Source organism: Camellia sinensis, unplaced genomic scaffold (genome assembly GCF_055761805.1).
Source record: "Camellia sinensis isolate YWXY unplaced genomic scaffold, ASM5576180v1 Unanchor3, whole genome shotgun sequence".
In the NCBI taxonomy this organism is placed as follows: domain Eukaryota; kingdom Viridiplantae; phylum Streptophyta; class Magnoliopsida; order Ericales; family Theaceae; genus Camellia; species Camellia sinensis.
This window is the reverse complement of record NW_028129178.1, coordinates 7,813,851-7,832,600: the sequence shown is the minus strand read 5'-3', so window position 1 is coordinate 7,832,600 and position 18,750 is coordinate 7,813,851. Positions and strand designations below refer to the sequence as shown.

At 34.1% G+C, this 18,750-nt stretch overlaps 1 long non-coding RNA gene across 1 annotated transcript; it reads left to right on the top strand.

The window, feature by feature from the left end:
* The first annotated feature begins 13,658 nt into the window (after window positions 1-13,658).
* LOC114309858 (uncharacterized) lies at window positions 13,659-18,348 on the top strand. Its single transcript, XR_014358611.1, has 5 exons — window positions 13,659-14,759; window positions 14,941-15,088; window positions 15,638-15,720; window positions 17,681-17,727; window positions 17,967-18,348. It is a non-coding gene; the product is annotated as an uncharacterized LOC114309858 (long non-coding RNA).
* Window positions 18,349-18,750: the final 402 nt, after the last annotated feature.

Sequence of the window (18,750 nt, the reverse complement as noted above, 5' to 3'; positions counted from 1 at the left end):
CGAAGAAAAGGTATAAATCTTATGCCAAAAATTCTTACACAAAAGGAGTAACTTTTCAAAAAAAATATAACCACTTCCACGAAAAGGTATAAGCTTAAGCAAAAGGTGTAAGTTAATGAATTTATCTTTTCACAAAAGGTATAACTGACTTGCGAAAAAGCTTTAAGTTATCCTTCCACAAACGGTGTAAGTTCGAAGAAAAGGTATAATCTTATGCCAAAATTCTTACACAAAAGGAGTAACTTTTCAAAAAAATATAAGCACTTCCACAAAAAGGTATAAGCTTAGGGAAAGGTGTAAATTGGATAAATTTATTTTTCCACAAAAGGTATAACTGATCGACAGACTGTTATCGATAGATATAGATACCGTTTTTAGTATAGAGCAACGGACAGAGAGATAGAGAGAGAGAGAGAGATAGACTGAGATCCACAGACATAGAGACCTAGATGGACACTGATCGACAGAGGGACCGAAATCGACAGAGATCGACAGAGAAGAGACCCACATGGACACTGACATACCAAGATCGCTGGAGACAGACCGAGATAAACAGGGATCGACAGAGAGAGACCGACATCGACACAGAGAGACCAAGATCGATAACCAATCTTTCAAAAAACCTTTGATTTGCGGTGGAGGTGCCGATCTCAGAAGGCTGTGAGCACCGGAGCCCACCGACGCTTGGGTGGTCAGCGGGGGTCACGACCCTTTGATTTATTCAGTGGTTGTCTCAATTGGGTTTATGAACACTTCGAAATGTTACTCCTTCTGTGTTTACTACTTTCAGATGAACATATGTTACTCCTTCTGTGTTTACGAACATTTTGAAATGAACCCTTTGTTACTCCTTTTCTGGTTATCAACGCTTTGAAATGTTACTCCGTCATACTTTTCGTGAAAATATTTACACCATTTTTGAAAAGTTACTGCTTTTGTGTAAGAATTGTTGGCATGAGATTTATACTTTTTCTTCGAACTTACACCTTTTGTGAAAGGCCAATTTAAACCTATTTCGGATGTCACTTATACCTTTTGTGAAAAAAAAAATTCATCAAATTTACATCTTTTTCTTAACCTTATACCTTTTCGTGGAAGTGCTTATATATATTTTGAAAAGTTACTCCTTTTGTGTAAGAATTTTTGGCATAACATTTATACTTTTGTGGTTATATACTCTTTCACAACAGGAGTAAGTTTGAAGAAAAAGAAAGTATAAATCTTATGAGAAAAATTATTTCACAAAAGGAGTAACTTTTCAAAAAAAAAGATAAGCAGTTCCACGAAAAGGTATAAGCTGAAGCAAAAGGTGTAAATTTGATGAATTTATTTTTTCACAAAAGGTATAAGTGACTTCCGAAAAGCTTTAACTTGGGCTTCCACAAAAGGTGTATGTTCGAAGCAAAAGGTATAAATCTTATGCCAAAAATTCTTACACAAAAGGAGTAAGTGTTCATAAAAGGTGTAAATGATTTATACTTTTCTTTATACTTTTCAGTAATCAGTTACGCCTTTTCTGAAATTCCTTACGCCTTTCTTGAAAACTTATACTTTTCTTGTGACCATTTACACCTTTAGTCATATAATATATTATTTTATTAATTTACCTGGAAAGTGACCTGCTTAGCAGGTCACCAATGTGTAAGTTTCCAAATATTTTGATATAACCCAATACATATAAATGTGTAAATGCAAAATGGAAGGGCGTAAGTGCCTTGCATACCATATGCAAGGCACACATGAGAAAAGTCCTTACTTTTCATTGCCAATGTGTAGTTATACAAGGACTTTACTCCAATCGGATGACATTTACTACAGTTAGGCCATGTTTATTTGGGTGGCCTGGATTAGCATTTTCATGACTAATAGTCTTAGGACTACGAATTCGTTGGATTATGTATCCTGTCTTAACTAATAGTCAAGTTTAAAATAATTAGTCCGTAATTCAATTGTTTAACCAAACATCAGATTAATAATTTTATTGGACTATTAGTTCAATCCCAAGCTCATATCCACCCAAACAAACATGGCCTTAAGGTATGATATTTCTCCTCTTCACTTGTTTTGCATATTTTTCAAATGTGTTCGGTGTCATTTTAAATTTTTTATTTTTGCTTTTCATGTTTTTAAAATAAAAATAATAAAAAATTTGAAAACACTTCTCCTTTTTATTTTTGCATGAAAATAGTTATTCTTAAAAATTAGGAAAAGTATTTCTAAAAAAAGGAGATGTTCAAAAAATATTTAAAAAAAAAAAAAAAAACAAGTATCCAAACAAGTTTTTTGCATCATTTTTCTTTTCTTTTCTTTTCATTTTTTTTTTTGGAGGAAAAAAATGAAAATAGTACCAAAGGTGAAGTACATTCTTTTATTCTTTTTTTTTTCTGTCCCTTATTTTCTATTTACATCGTATTTTTTTAGGTCATTTTCACTTTTATCTCTTAAATTATCGTCATTTATTCCATTTCTATCAATTTTGTTTAGTTAGTTCATAGAGTTTCTAATTTGAGGGTAGACTTAGTCTAATTGGAGATGATTGTCTATTGAAAATTAGTTTAAAAACTAGTTTATTGGGTAAAATAAATCAACAAAAAAATGTAATACTAAAAAAACTAATTTATTTGACATATTCTTAACGTTTATGGTTTTGTTATAGACTTTTGAGTAGTTAAAGTTCACTTTTACAAAAAAACACGAATTAGTCGGATGAGATAAGACTTTTTAGCAAAATAACTTTTTTAACCAATAACATAGATAAATGAATAAATTAGTAACCACTAAAGCTATTTTGATAGGCAAAAATGTCATTTCAAAATTTAAATAATTTAAACCACACAATTAAACACTCATTTTTCTTGCTCGTTATTTTGAAATAAGGAGTGAAGAAGAATATGGGTTATTTGGTTATAGGTTATAAGTTGTCTAGTATAATGTGAGTGAGAAGACAAATGATTGATTATATGAGTTAGATTGTGCAGATTATAAAAATACCTTTTGTACGGACATATTAAGTTAGAATTCCGCCACTATTAATTTGAACATTTTTTTTTTTTTTTGGCTTATTGGTTTATTATGAAAAAATATGCAAAAAAGAATAAAGAGATGATATGACCCAAAGAAGCCAATAAGCCAATAAATTGATTTTTTTTACCTTTCCAAAAAAAGCCTTTATTTTTATTGGCTATATTAACTAAAAACTGTCATTATATATATATGACATGGAACCAAACCTTCAATCCACATCTCGTCGAGGCCATGGAGTTCCGACAGACAAGAGAATTGTTGGGGAGCACTGAAGAGCAATCCTTGATGAATGATTTCATGATGGCCAAAAATGTCTAAAAGAAAGTGATGTTCGTTTTCCATGTCCTCAACGCATGTAACCAAAAAAAAAAAAAAAAAAAAAAAAAAAAAAAAAAAAAAGTTGTCAAGGACTTTATACATTAACAAAAGTTTAGATGTTATTTGGATACTAAAAACTTATGATGGGAGACTTTTAATCAAATTTCTCTAATTAATTTGTACGTATTTTCTAATTAGAAAGAAAAATTTAGTGTTAAGGGTTTGATAAGTTAACTAGAGAAAAGTAAACTGTAATTTGGATGGAATGAAAAGAGTTGAGTAAATGTTGAGAAAAATATAAAAGCAGTAAACAGTCTCAATGCGTTAGTCTAAATAGGCATGCAAATTTAATGACTATGAAAAGATCCTCAATGCATGTCCAATAACTATGAAATATGGATGTGTTTGTATTTTATTTTTTTTTTTGGAAAAAATTGTTATGTGGTAATTTTCTAAATTATTAATGCCGAATGGTGATGGAAGATGAAGAGTCGAAGATGTTTTGCAATCCATTACCGACGTCAAATGGCTGTTGAGCAAGGGAAATTATTTGATTTTATTAATTAACTAATTAAATAAAATAATTTAGATTTGATAGATAAAGTAAGTCTTAACCGTTCCAAAGAATTAGGAGGTTGTTGAGGCATCTCTCTTAAATTGGTGCCTTAACTCTTAGTTTGTTACTAAGTTGGTTGCTATGTATGAAAATTACATGGGATTTGAAGGTTTAGCAAATCAACAACAAAGCTATGAAAGTGAAACCAATTTTCTCAACTAAGGCAAGTGGGGTTTTTATGGGACACGTGGCAGCTTGAAAAGAGATATGAGATCAATAGTATACTACAAATGAGGAACCATTTTTCCAATAATGCAATATATGGCAAATGAAGAGATTTTGAGGATCAATCCAACTGAGTTTTTTCCCTAAACCATGCAAATAAATTCAAATTTGATTCCTAGGGGACATGTGGTGGCTTCAAGGAGCTTGATAGACCAGTCAAAGTCATAAAAGATATGCATTATCCATGTAGGTCAAAATCATACCTATTCTTGAGGGGTCAAGCTAAGGATCAATGACACATGTCATCAATAAAGGCCGTCACGTTTCTTGCAGTTGAGCAAAAATAGGGGCTTCCCCAACACTATACAAATAACTCTAAGTGCAATATTCAAAGGGTTCCTGATCAAAAAACTCAACTAACAGTCTTTCAATACATTTATCTTAGCTTAATAGCAGTAACTTAACTTCTTAGCTCAATATAGATCAATTAGATTAGTCGATTGTACTTCATTTGTCAATCAATGAAAATTCAATTCTAGTTTAGCCTATCTTTAGCACCTAGCAAATTTAGTAAAAGTCCTATTTATTGGAGCAAGATCTGAACCAACGGTGATTCCTCTAAGCCACACACAATGATTTTTCAGTTAGAAGTCAGAAATAGTCAAACATTCCTACACCTTGAACTAAGTTTACAAGTTCTGGCATGCCCATGTAAACGCAAGCCTAAACGTTTGCCCCGTAGGAATTTTTGATTGGTAAGCTAGAGTTTTTGAGGTGATAATCAGAATGCAAATTTATAATTAATTTAAATTAGAAAAGATTATTACACTCATCGTTGAATGATGGAATAAAATTTCTCCATTGCAAATATAAAATGTAGAGGATCACAACCCATCTAAATCACAATGTTGTGTATTTAACTTGTGCTCATATCGTAGTATGTAAATAACACTAATTTTTACAACATAAAATTTAGGGGTGGGCAACGGTTTATCTGAACCGCTCAAACCGCCCAATCCGCCCAACCCGCATATAAATGGGCGGTTTCGCAAACATAATGCGGGCGGATGCGGTTTGAAATATGACAAATTTGCGGGTTGCGGGCGGGTCGCGGTTTAAACCCGCAAAAACCGCTCGCACTTTAATTATTATTATTATTATTATTACTTTTTATATACCAACTTTGTAACTTTTACAGGAGCACCATTATATTATCTATGACACTATAGGATCCTTATTTTTAAGTATTTTTCAACTTTCTTAATGCCGTAGAATTATCAAGTCTAAACTTGGTTTCTTATATGATTTTCATTGGTGATTCATCCACTTTTTCCTAATAAAATTTTCCTTCTAATGGTTGATGGAACTTATAGTTTGATTATTGATTACTGAACTGGCAATTCTAATTGAGTACAACCTTTAATGCATTGATATACATTTTTTTCATGGTAAAAATGCTAGTGTAGGGTCTCTTTGTTTTAGGTACTTTCATTTAATGCATTGATATTCAACTTTTATTTGTAAACTCATCAAAAAATTGTTATCACAAATATATAAAATGAATTTGATGCCTAAATTCGCTGGAAAAAAAAAACTCGAAAATTAATTTTTAAAGAAAAAAACTGTAAACCGCAAATCGCCCGTAACCGCCCGCACATTTGCAAACCCTATCCGCACAAACCGCAAACCGCACTGCGGGCGGTTGCGGGTTGACTTTTTCCCAAACCGCATAGATGCGGGCGAGTCAAAATCGAACCGCAAACTGCACAAAACCGATCCGCGAACACCCCTAATAAAATTGCAAAAGATATATTAACTTTTTTGGATGTTCCTAAACAACCCGTCAATACTGTTAGAATTTTCTCCAATACTAAAGCAATATTATGCATCATAGTATATTGTGATATGATTTTAACGTTTCGTGATGTGACAATCATATTATAATATTGTATCATAATCTCAAATCACAATATATCATTAGACATATCGTGTTAATTTTTAATTTTTAGAAAAAAAAATGTAATTCAGTGTATATTTAGAAAAAAGTTACACATAAATGATAAATTTTATAAATATTAATAACCAAAATGCTAATTTTTTTTAATGTTTTTGTAAATATTTTTTTAAAATCCAACTAAATTGTAATTCTCCTTAATTTTTCATAAGAAAATTACAATTTAAGTGAAATTTCAAAAATAATTACGTAAATATGAAAAAATTATAATTTTAATAATTAAAATTTATAAATTTTATCATGAATTTGCAAAAAATTTTCAACCATCCACTTATGATTATTTTCCCTTTTTTTTTATTCATGATGGCAATTAGCAGCAACACGCGGGTCACGAGGATCATCCACTTATGGTATTTTCCATTTTTTATTCATGATAGCAATTGGCAGCAACACGGGGGTCACGAGGAACTCCAATTATAAATATCACCTCTACAGTAAGAGACAGAGAATCAAAAGGCCCAAGTGGAAAACAGTAGAGACAAATATTTGTTGGGTATACTTTCAGGTGATTTTATTTGTATTTAAAAAATTATTTAGTATGTTTAAATTTTTGGATAAAATATCAATAGGTCATAATAGTTAGATTTAATTCTCATCAAATTCTATTGAAAATAATCTTGGTAAAATTGTCATTGAAAATATTTTTTTTGTAACAATTTTTTATATACGTCGCTAAAAATTGTCAATTAGTGACTTTTTTTGTCATGATTTTTATAAATTGTCACTAAAACTTATAATTAGTGACTTTTTTTATTATAAATTTTTTCCATAAGACCTATTAGACAATAAATCTACTTATTAAGACTTGCACGTAAGTAACTCTTAATTTTTTAATACTTTCTATTAAATTATTTAAGATTATAATTTATTCACAATACACTATATTTTTTCATAAATTACCCTCCAAGATAAATTTATAATTGGCGGTACATCTAACTCTATTGATTTGTAGCTCAAAAGGATTGAATTTGAAGGGGTTGTACCTTTTGGAGTTCAAGAAAAGCATCCAATATAAATAGGGGTGTAAATTTGGCCCAGCCCATCTGTGCTAGGGCCGGCCAATGTCGGGCGTCGCAGGCTCTTGGCAAAATTCGGGCTAGGCCCAGACCAGGCCCGGCTAGCCCACGGGCTAGAAAATTTGGCCTAGGCCCAGGGGTATTCGGGTCTTGAGCAGGCCGGGCCTGTGGGGGCCTGGGCTTAGGCAGGGCTTGAACATTTTTTAAAAAAAAATTTCTTTTTTTTTACCAAAATTTTATTTTTTCCATTAAAAATAACATTGGGTCTCGAGCGGGCCGAGCCTCGAGTCGAGTTTTGAGTGGGCCTTGAACGGGTCAGACACACAGGCCGAGCTAGGCTTCTAAATAATGACCCAAGCCAAGGGTCTTGGGTTGGGCTTGGGTTCGAGCCTAAGCAAGTCAGGTCCACTCTGGACCGCAGGTTATTTTTACACTCCTAAAGTTGAATTTAATCCTTTAAAAAATTGGAATTCCAATGACCAAACACATGTGCTTGGAAGGGTGTGAATTGCACATTGGATTATAATAATCCAACTTTGGTGCCTGTTGATTTTGAATTCGATGAACCTTTATGAGATTTGTGAGGGTGATTTTCTAACCACACTGCCAAACAAGTACCCAGCTGAAGAGCACCGGCAAAATAGATTAAGCCCGAACGACCTGCAACAGAAAGAAGAGTTTTCGGCGGTGGCTCGTCCACCCGGGGGCACTCTGACGATCAAGTCAGTATTCAATATCTTTCAAAGATAACCAATAGTGCTTAACTCACTAGACAGAATATCAAAAGCATACCTTAGACCTATGAGGGTGCCTCCCTTTTATAACCAACACAATCCTAGTCCCAATAGAAGCCTAGCTCTAATGGACTTAAGATTACTGCTAATCTTGGACTCCTAGCAGAATTAGGATAAACTCTCTAAGAGTCTCATCTTTACTCAAACTGAAGTCGTCTCCTATTCTAGGACTCTTGTCCCTTATCCACTTATCTCGGATTCCAGTATTCTCGCAGATAACCTCGGCCTAGCCGAGATTACCTCGGCGTCATGACTAGGACACGTGGCACCTCGGCTGGCACTTCGGTGACACCTCGGCCATGTGTTGTCATTCGAAAATTATGTCCCCACAACTGCCCCCTAGGTTCTATTACCTCGGCATCCTGAGGTGATGGAACCTATACATAAACTCCTCCGGCTGAGTTCATGGCTTGTCGGCGCCAAGAATTTAGGACTCATATGTCCACTCATCAAGAATTAAGAATCAAGAATCATCATGTTCTTTCTCATCCAGGTTCAACATCTCAACAGAGATCACACCATCATCAGAGATCATCATCAAATTTGGAACATACCAATCATGCCCCCATTGTGTCGCAACAGTTCTGCCCCCCACCGTCTAACGCCAACACGGGTACGTCAGGATTTTTAATTCCAACGAAACCATTTCATTTCTATCTGTGTCCCTAGACTCTCTTTCTTTTTATTCTCCCAAATCTGCCATGTTTCAAGCTCTCAAGCTCTGCAACCACTTCCATTCTTCTCCTCCGGTGAAGTTTTTGCTGATCCTTTCCGATTGTTGCCGTCATCTGACTCCGGCATACTAAACACCGGCTTTATTTTCTTCAGTGAGTTATTCCTTTTTTCCCTTCTTTAGTTTCATACCTTGTTGTCTCTGCTTGTTTGCCATGTTTGAACATATCCATCTGCTCCTGTCCCTAAGGATTCTCCTCTCAAGAATGCTAGCAACCTCGTCCTGTCATTCCCTTCATCTCTAAGCCAGTCTGAAGACGAAGCTGAGTCCGAGGATCAGACTGAGGTCGAGAAGAAATGAAGAAGCTGATGAGGCCAAGTCTTCAACTCTGAATGAGCAAGTCTTCGACTTGACTCAGGATGAAGGGGATGTGGTCTCAAAGACGCTATCCTTGAGAAGACCACATCTGGCGCATCTATCGCCAAGAAGAGCATCGACCAGACTCTACAAGAGATCGACGCTGAGCTCGAGGCTGAGAAGGTTACCGGGAAGTCTTTCCAGCTGTCTTCTGGTGGTGAGGCATAGTCCGTTGCCAATGCTGAGTAGTTTCGTTTATGATTTTTTTTTCTTTGTACTTAGTACTCTTTTCTTACTTTTGAAACAATGTAAGCTTTAATTTGGCCGACGTGCCACTTTTGTAATCTGTACAATCAATCTTCAATGTTTAGGCCGAAGTGCCTTCTTTCCTTCTCTGAATGCATTCTATACTTAAAATAATTTGTATGTCTTCAAGGTACACCTTCTCCGTGTAATCTCTTTAGGGTAAAATACCTCGGACACAACTTCTATTCTTGTTTTTCTCGGCCTTGGCTTAACACTTAAAAACATTGTAACAAATGTTTTCTCAAGTGTTTGCTCAAAACTCGCCACTTTTTTATTTTTTAAGACTTCTATCTTCCATTATCTTCCAAGTCTTGGACACATGGTAATCGTGCATAGATACTTCTTTCACTTGTAATCCTGGCTTAATCTCAACTTGTAACTTTTCTCAAAATTTCAACAAGTGTTTAAACCAGTCTTCTTATAACATGACCTCGGCTTTAACTTTAACTTGTAAATTTTCTCAAAATTTCAACAAGCGTTAAACCAGTCTTCTTATAACATGACCTCAGCTTTAACTTCAACTTGTAAATTTTCTCAAAATTTCAACAAGTGTTGAACGTGATCTCGGTTTAACTTCAACTTGTAAATTTTTCTCAAGTTTCAACAAGTGTTAAACGTGATCTCGGTTTAACTTCAACTTGTAAACTTTTCTCAAGTTTCAACAAGTGTTGAACATAATCTCGGTTTAACTTCAACTTGCAAACTTTTCTCAAGTTTCAACAAGTGTTAAACATAATCTCGGTTTAACTTCAACTTGTAAATTTTTCTCAAGTTTTAACAAATGTTAAACATGACCTTGGCTTGAAAATTCTAACTCCCAAGCATCATTGTTCAGCCCTCTACATGGCTTCCACCTACTCCTTTGTGGAAAAAAGTCTTTAACTCGGGCTGTGCTTTTCTCTTCTTGGATTTAATCATCTGGGCCGAGATCTTGCCTTCTGGAATCTGGGATCTGCTCATTTTAGACTGAGCTCTTCTTTTCTCGGACCTAATCATCTAGGCTGAGATCTTGCCTTCTGGGCTTCTCCATGGCTGACCTCCCGCGAAGGTCGGTGAGAATGTCCCTTGGTCTCGCCATGCTGAGGGACTACAGGAATCGTTTTCTGTCCCCTTTTCTGGGTGTCTTTCTTGGCCGCTAGAATCGGCATATCTTGTAGCGAGAACAGTGGCTGCATAACGTTGTTCTGCATCAGGAAATTGACGACCATTTGCAGGTCCGCCAATTTGTTCGCCATTCCCTTTATCTCGTCGTCCCTCCACAGACATCTATCCTTCCATACCTGGAGGTCGTCCTCGTTGTAATACCCGCTCCGGTCTGTTTTCTTTAGTTCGTCGCTCTCCTAGCCGACGTCCTTTCCTTCATGATTCTTATCACGAGTCTCTTCGTTGTAGTTGACTTCTTTGACGTCAGAGTCAATATGTTTCCCATTCTTAGTAGGGGTGTTGTCCCCAACCTTCTCTTTCTGTTCGTCGTTGGCCATCTATTCTCCTTTCTTTCCCACAGACGGCGCCAAATTGTGTGGGTGATTTTCTGACCACACTGCCAAACAGGTACCCAGCTGGAGAGCACCGGCAAAATAGATTAAGCTCGAACGACCTGCAACAGAAAGAAGAGTTTCCGGCGGTGGCTCGTCCACCCGGGAGTACTCCGACGATCAAGTCAGTACTCAATATCTCTCAAAGATAGCCAATAGTGCTTAACTCATTAGACAGAATATCAAAAGCATACCTTAGACCAATGGGGGTGCCTCCCTTTTATAGCCAACACAATCCTAGTCCCAATAGAAGCCTAGCTCTAATGGACTTAAGATTACTGCTATACTTGGACTCCCAGTAGAATTAGCATAAACTCTCTAAGAGTCTCATCTTTACCCAAACTGAAGTCTTCTCCCATTCTAGGACTCTTGTCCCTTATCCGCTTATCTCGGATTCCGGTATTCTCGCAGATAACCTCGGCCTAGCCGAGATTACCTCGGCGTCATGACTAGGACACGTGGCACCTTGGCTGGCACTTCGGTGACACCTCGACCACGTGTTGTCATTCAAAAATTATGTCCCCACAGGATTCTAAGCCCTAGTACAGTTTGGTCAATCTTAACAATCGTGATGTTTCTTACAATGGGTTCACAGGAAATATTCCTAAGGAGGTTGGAAATTGCTTGAGGTTAGAAACTCTTTATTTGAACAATAATCAGAATATGGAGATTTGCTTTTGTATTAGAACAACCGCATTGGTAAAATTCCTGTTAAGATTGGGAACACCAAGATCTTGAAGAAGCCATACTTGTACATGAACGAGTTGATGATAATGGTGAGTTTCGGTGGAGTGGATTGAAATTTTAGAGCGAAGAAGATGGAGAGAAAATAATAAAAACTTGGGAAAGAAGATGAAGAAACTTGAATATAAAAAATATGTAAAAGTGGTTAGGGTTTAAGGTGTACCATAATAATAATAATAATAATAATAATAATAATAATAATAATAATAATTCTGGCTGAGAAATCCACTCATCCTGATTTCAAGTTTCATTGGAGGTGTGAGAAAACTAAGATTGTCAATCTACGTTTTGTAGATGACTTGATGACTTGATGATCTTTTGTAAGGAGGATGTGTTTACTGTTAAAGGCCATTAAAAATGGGCTAGATGAATTTCAAAGCCGTCTGGCTCGTCTCTTATCCTTAACAAAAGTCATATTTTTTTCTCTGGATGTGAGAAAAAACTGAGAGATGATATCACCAAGGTTGTACAGTTTAAGGAGGGTTTCTTACCTGTGAGGTACTTGGGGGTCCCACTGACCTCGACTAAATTGAGATCTAGTGATTGTGACCAGCTTGTGAATAAGATTACCAAGAGAATTAAGAGTTGGGCCAACAAATGTCTAACCATTGAAGTACCAAATATAATAATTGCATCATCTTAAAGTATCAAAATGCAATCTTTATGTCCATAAAAGATAGCTTATAAACAAGCTAGATACAAAATTTAACCATGTACAAGTCATAATATCTAACTCTTTAAAATATACAAATTATTCACCTACAAAACTTCTAATCTTCGGGCTTAGTTCCCCGATAAGTTTGGTCAACTCCACTTCCAAAAGCCAATAACTGCAAAACGATAATTAAATCTCTTAGTAGGCAGAATTAGTTTACAAAAGAAAGGGTTGATATCATTAAACAATTCATAAACAAAGCGATTTAACTCTTAAAAGAACAGAGAAAGAAAAAAAAAGAAAATTATGTGACAAAATAAAATATTCATACCTAGCGCTGCATGCAATATGTTGCCTAATCATGACCCAACTAAGGTTTATAAAAGACTAAAACCTTTAAACCAATAATAGTTGATATAATACAGAGGTCCTTCAACAAAATTCTATTCTAAGGTTTATAAGGCTTACAAGTTTCTCACATTATATAATTCAATTTTTTACTGCTAGCCCTTATTAGCATATAAGAAGGTGAAAGCACATGTGTGTGATCACATCATAGGAATTACTATCAACTCCCAAATAAATACAAATATATATATATATATATATCATCAAAATCACACTCAAAACAAAATCATAATGGAAGATAATATTATGTGCACTCTTAAAAGGTGCATATGATGTGATTTCATAAGAATACCATAAAGATTTATAATTTAAATTATAAAATGACATAACTTTTCTCACCACAAAGAGAATAATATTCACTACAAAAAGTATTGCTTTTACTTTAGAGTGCACATCATAAATTCGTTAGTCATAACTTTGACCACAAATTAGCATAAAACACCACAAATATTCATATAACTTTCACAACAAAAAATTGTAAATCTTCTTACAATATACCCTTTTTAGGGGTGCACACACGTTGTAGATTTCTCCTAGTAATTATTATATCCAATAGAAGTTGCTCAGAACAAATAAATGAATTCCCAAATTTCCTAAGCATAGACTGAGTTCAAAATCAAAGGTCTCAAGACTAATGAAAAGAACAACCTAAATCTATATCAAATAAAAGTTCTTAGAACAAATAAATGAAGACCCAATTTTCCTAAAGCATAGATCAGAGGTCAATCAAGGATCTCAAGACAAATAAAAAAAAATGACCTGATTCTATATCAAATACGTATAATAAATAAATGAAGACATAGATTTATGAGGAGCAAAGAAACTTACCTTCGTCAATGTAATCTATGTGGTGTATACATATATATAAAGAAAGTAACTGGATGAAAAAAGAAGAAGAAATGGATTGAGATAGTATCCACAAAACACAAACATTAAAAAAGAAAATATAAAGCTGATAATTTTTTTTAACTCCACAAACAAAGCACAGTGATTCATATATAATATTTATAAAAAAAAAAAATCAAGAAAATAAATCACAGAAGGCACATTCGACTTCAATCTGATCACATTCAGATATAAAACATGAAGAACAGAGGTAGTAAGTTTCAATAATTTTGGATGATTTTCTCTTTTTGGGGGTGGAAATAATTTTTGAAAATTCAAAATTATATTTTTTTGTGTTTTTTTATTTTTTATTTTTTTATCAAGCTACTCTGTTAATATGCTAAGTCCCTTGTTTGGTTACGGGATAGATGCATTTGTCCCAAGATGCAGGTTGCTGAATTTGTTCATAGCAGTGATAGATTTTCTTGTTGGAAATAAGCGCTCTGGCAAATTTGCAGCAACTCTTTCTTGCTAGAAATAAGCTTCATAGAGATTATAACAGATTGAGGACATTTCCAGTGCTTTCATAATCAAATTAAACATTTTCATTATTTAATTTGTGCCCACTGCCAAAGACTCTTTCATTAGCCACAAATGCTCACTATTATATTTCCAAACCTGTAATGATTTGCCTTGCTTACAATATAATACATATTGATGGGTTTTTGTTTTTTTTATCTATTTTTTTATTCATTATACTGATTTTGTGCTGTTATATTTTTGGTTATCTTTACCTTTTGGCTGAGCTAATGCTTTTTGGTTATCTTACCCTCAATGTTACATAAGCAAAATAACATAACACTCTACCATGCGAAGCTAAAGCATATTAAACAGACTAGCTTGGAAGACATGTTGAAACGATGAACAAGCTAATGGTTTGGTGAGAATATCACCCAACTGATCATTTGAACGAACATAAAGAATCACAATATGTTTCTGCAAGAATAAATCCCAAATAAAGTTAAAATCAATTTTAAGATGCTGCATGATTTCTAAAGACAAATAATGTTCACACTCCACTTTCAGCCTCTCACAATATCCTTGTGATAGGCTAAAAGACAAAAAAAGGGAGTGTGGATATCATTTTACTACACAATATGAAACTTTTGTTGTGAACTGAATTGTCTAAATAATTTTTCTTGTCTTCTGCTTCTTTATGCAATTGACATGATAAGCTGATGACAAATCAATTATTGTACAATCTGTAGCATAACCAAGGACCCAGCATTCAGATTCTTCTGATGTACAGGTAATCCGTTAATTTGTTGTTGTTACTTTCTCTGTTTTAAAATTTTGGAACTCTACTTGCATGTTTATTTTTAAGCCTAAAGTGAGCTTTTATATCCTGAGCAATATGTTGTCAACTATGCTGGTTATTGATTGAGTTTTCTGCGTGTTGTATATGCTTTGATATCAAATCCACTATGCAGTGAGGAGCTGTCACATATGCTTTATGCTGCAACAGGCATGGTATTAGTTCCTTCAATATATGAGCCATGTGGACTTGCTCAGATGATTGGAATGCATTATGGAGCGGTATATACTATCTTGTAAACTCACTCCTCTTCTCTTGTCTAGGTAATTAGTGATGACTATTTGACTTCACTGCTCAGTTATCACTGCATTTTTGTGTGTATGTGTATGTGTATGTGTATGTGTGTGTGCGTGTGTGTGTGTGTGTGTTTTTATTCTTGTACAATTTTGAAGAAATAATTTTGACCTTCATGGTTCAAAAAGTTATAGAAAAAGAAAATTCGACATTCCAGAGCTGCAAGTATATGATTGGTTTATCCTGCCAAGTAATATCGTAAGTTTCCAGTTATGCATCCATGTAATACCTATTTGTCTACATTTTGCCAAAGCCATTATAGGTGCAGTGTTAATACTCCTGACATGGCATCTAAAAGGAAGGTTGGATTAAAGAATTCAATTTTCATCATATGCCCATTTATCAAAATCATATGGCAAAAGAATTGTTCATCTGTAACAATCAAAAAGACTAGCTACATCATTTGTTTATTTATTTATTTTTGTTTAGAGAATATTCATATGTCCAACAGACTCAAGACCATTGGTTAACAGAAACGCATTGAGACAAGGCATACTTCTAAATTTTGATTATTTCAGGTCCTAATAGTTAGGAAGACTGGTGGTCTTGTTGATACAGCGTTTGATATGGATGATGAGTTACATGTTGAGATGGCTAATGGGTAACTTGTTTTTCTTGTTATGAAATTTTTAGTTACTACTGAAACTAAACAAAACTAATCCGCATTACTTATGTTGGCTGCAACCATTTTATTTTGTCACACTCTAGAACTTATAATAACAAATAAATCATATTTGACCATGTTGTTTCTCATAGTTACTTCATTTTCTTTTACACCTTTCCCATGGCAACTTATTATGTGCGTATTAAATATTATTATATTATATACTTGGGAAAAAAAAAAAACAACAACGCCCAATTAGTACACATTAATGTGTGTTTGGGAGGGAAAAAATTAGGTACACACCTAACCTTTGGAAATTTTCTAAAAATTAAATTTGGCATTTAATAACATTTGTGCATATCTGTGCCTTTGTATGTATCTATACAAGAATATTATTGTAGCAAGTTGTCTACGTACACGCTCTCAAGTGCATGTGTATCTACTGGGGGCATGTGTTGAAGTGTTGAGTTCACGAGGTCCAAGGAATACTAGACGTGGCTAATATTCATATTTCTGCATGATCTTTTACTTTTAAGGTAGGGGGATTTTCTTATGTAACATGGAGCATTAAGAATGAAACACTTCACTCAATTTTGAAGCAACCATGTTGCAAAGGCAATTTAACAAGGGAGTTCCTTGACAGCTGCCTATCGAACTAGATATGTCATATGCATATCCTATGCCCATAGTCAGGTAAGTGTCCAAAATGGATATGCATTTAGAAGAGTCCATGCGACACAACAATTTGTATAGTAGGAGGCTTTCACAAAAATGAATGGCAGACACTTGGAGTTCTTGTCAATTTAAGGCAAGGTATAAGTGAATTTTCTTACTGTCATTTATCCTATTGTTTGTGGTGTATATCTTAATAAATGAGACATAACTCCGATATTGACACGAGTTCCCAAACTAACCAAACTAAACCAAAACATACCAAGTTGTCATTCCACCCTATCAAAGTTGTATGCTCAGTTAAATTAAATAAATGCATACATTTTTTTTATCACCACCTCCCATGTCATTTTAGGTCTTTCACTTTCTTTAAACTTTCTATTTACGATGATCATATCATTCTTCCTTACGATTGCATCTATAAGTCTTTGTTGGGCCAATTTAGTGAAGATATGTATGCTTGAGCATAAACAATAGATTAGACCCTCGATTGCGTTTGGAAAAGATTTTAACCTATCTTGGTCCTTATGTTCCTCTTGGAAATTATGCTACATTTATCCTACAATTTTACAAGTTTTCAAGGAACCTTGTTGCTATGCTTGTAAAATTTCTATATCCAAATGGTCCTACATTGGTTTTGCTGTTACCTCCGGTGCACTTGAACTTGAAAGTCCTTTCAAAAGTTTGAGTTGATTCCTAGTGCATCATGAAGCTTGGTGTAACACTTTAGGTCTTTGAACATGTTTACCTTTGGCCTAAGCACAACTTTAAGTAAAAAAAAAAAAAATAGGACAAATGCTACTTAATCATCAAGTATATGACTGAACCTTGAAGTACACATGTCAAGTCAACGTTTACAATTTTCATGAGGTTTCATTTAGCAGCATTGTTAGATTTGGTTCTACTTGGCTTACTAAAAAAACTTACATTTGCTTGCAATTTTGTACCTCTTACACAAAGTGAAGTACTAAACTTCTATAAATGACTTCTTGGCTTTCTAGTACTATAGTTAAAAAAGAAAAAAAGAAAATGAAGGAGGCTGTGGTACATGGACATTAAATGATGAGGATCAGTAGAGCATTTGAAAACCGAATGGTGTTAATAGATTGATTAAATTAAGAGCTTGAATTGTCCACATGGTTCAAAAAAAGTGATGTGATCTAGTTAGTGCCTGTTGAAATGTAAACACTAGTTTTAGATTGAGGAAAGTGCTACATCTAAATATTTGGCTTTGTAGGCTCAAGGTTTTAACTGATGCAATGTATATCTTCATTATTTCTTGAAGGTTTTCCTTTGAAGCTCTAGACCGTGCATTTTCTCGCTATCGAGAGAGTAAGTACATCAGAATTTTCATACCTTGCATTTCCCATCTTGTGTTTATTAAAATTTCAAGAAATTACATATTTTTGCTCCACTATCATTTACATCCTTGCCACTAAATTAAAACAGTTTGAGAGGTTTCTTTCTTCTCTAAATGGTCAAAGTCATTTCACATGGAAGCAAGCATGAGTACAAAATCACTGCGACCACTTTTTGTGTAATTCTCATTTATTGTTGTTTTTGATATGCAGAACCAAATGAATGGAATGATGTCTCAGGGAAGATTATGGAAATTGATAATTGCTGGAATAAGACAGCTGGAAAATACCTTGATGTGCACAACTTTATCAGAGTAAAAGGGTGATAACCTTAATCTTCATTGTCAATTGAAAGTAAATATGCATATTCTAATGAGATTCCCAGTGAAAGGATATTATGAGAGATTAAACGTTAGGAAGAAGAAGAAGAAACATAAAAAGAAAAAAAAGGTTGTATTGAATAGGCAGACCTAGTACAGTATACCATGTTGCATGCAGCGAACAAGTGAAGGTTGTGTGTTGATTTGTCGAGGGAAAATAAAATAAGATTTTTTTTTTTTTTTTGATTAACTAAGAGTTGAAACTACAATTTTCTTTATATTGTTATTTCAACTTTTTTTTTTTTTTTTTTGCCTCTTATTATTATTATTATTATTATTATTTTTGGGCTATATCAAAGAAAGTGACTTGAAGGTTGGAATTACTTAGGATGAAGAGTCAGTGTAATGAGAAAATATCCAACCTTATCTTTTGTAAGACTAGAACAATCTCTACAAATAGTTAATTTATTCATATGTTTCTAACGGTTTCTGAATTAATTTGTGTTTTCATATTTCAAGTCAAAAATTTCTTAGAGAGATGCAAAATATGGTCCAAGAATTCAAGAACTTAGTTTTTCAAGTTTTTTATTTTATTTTTTAATATATGTAAGCACAGTTAAAAACTTGGAAAATGTTTGGGACCCCTTTTAGGGATGACCCCCACACCCCCAAAGTGA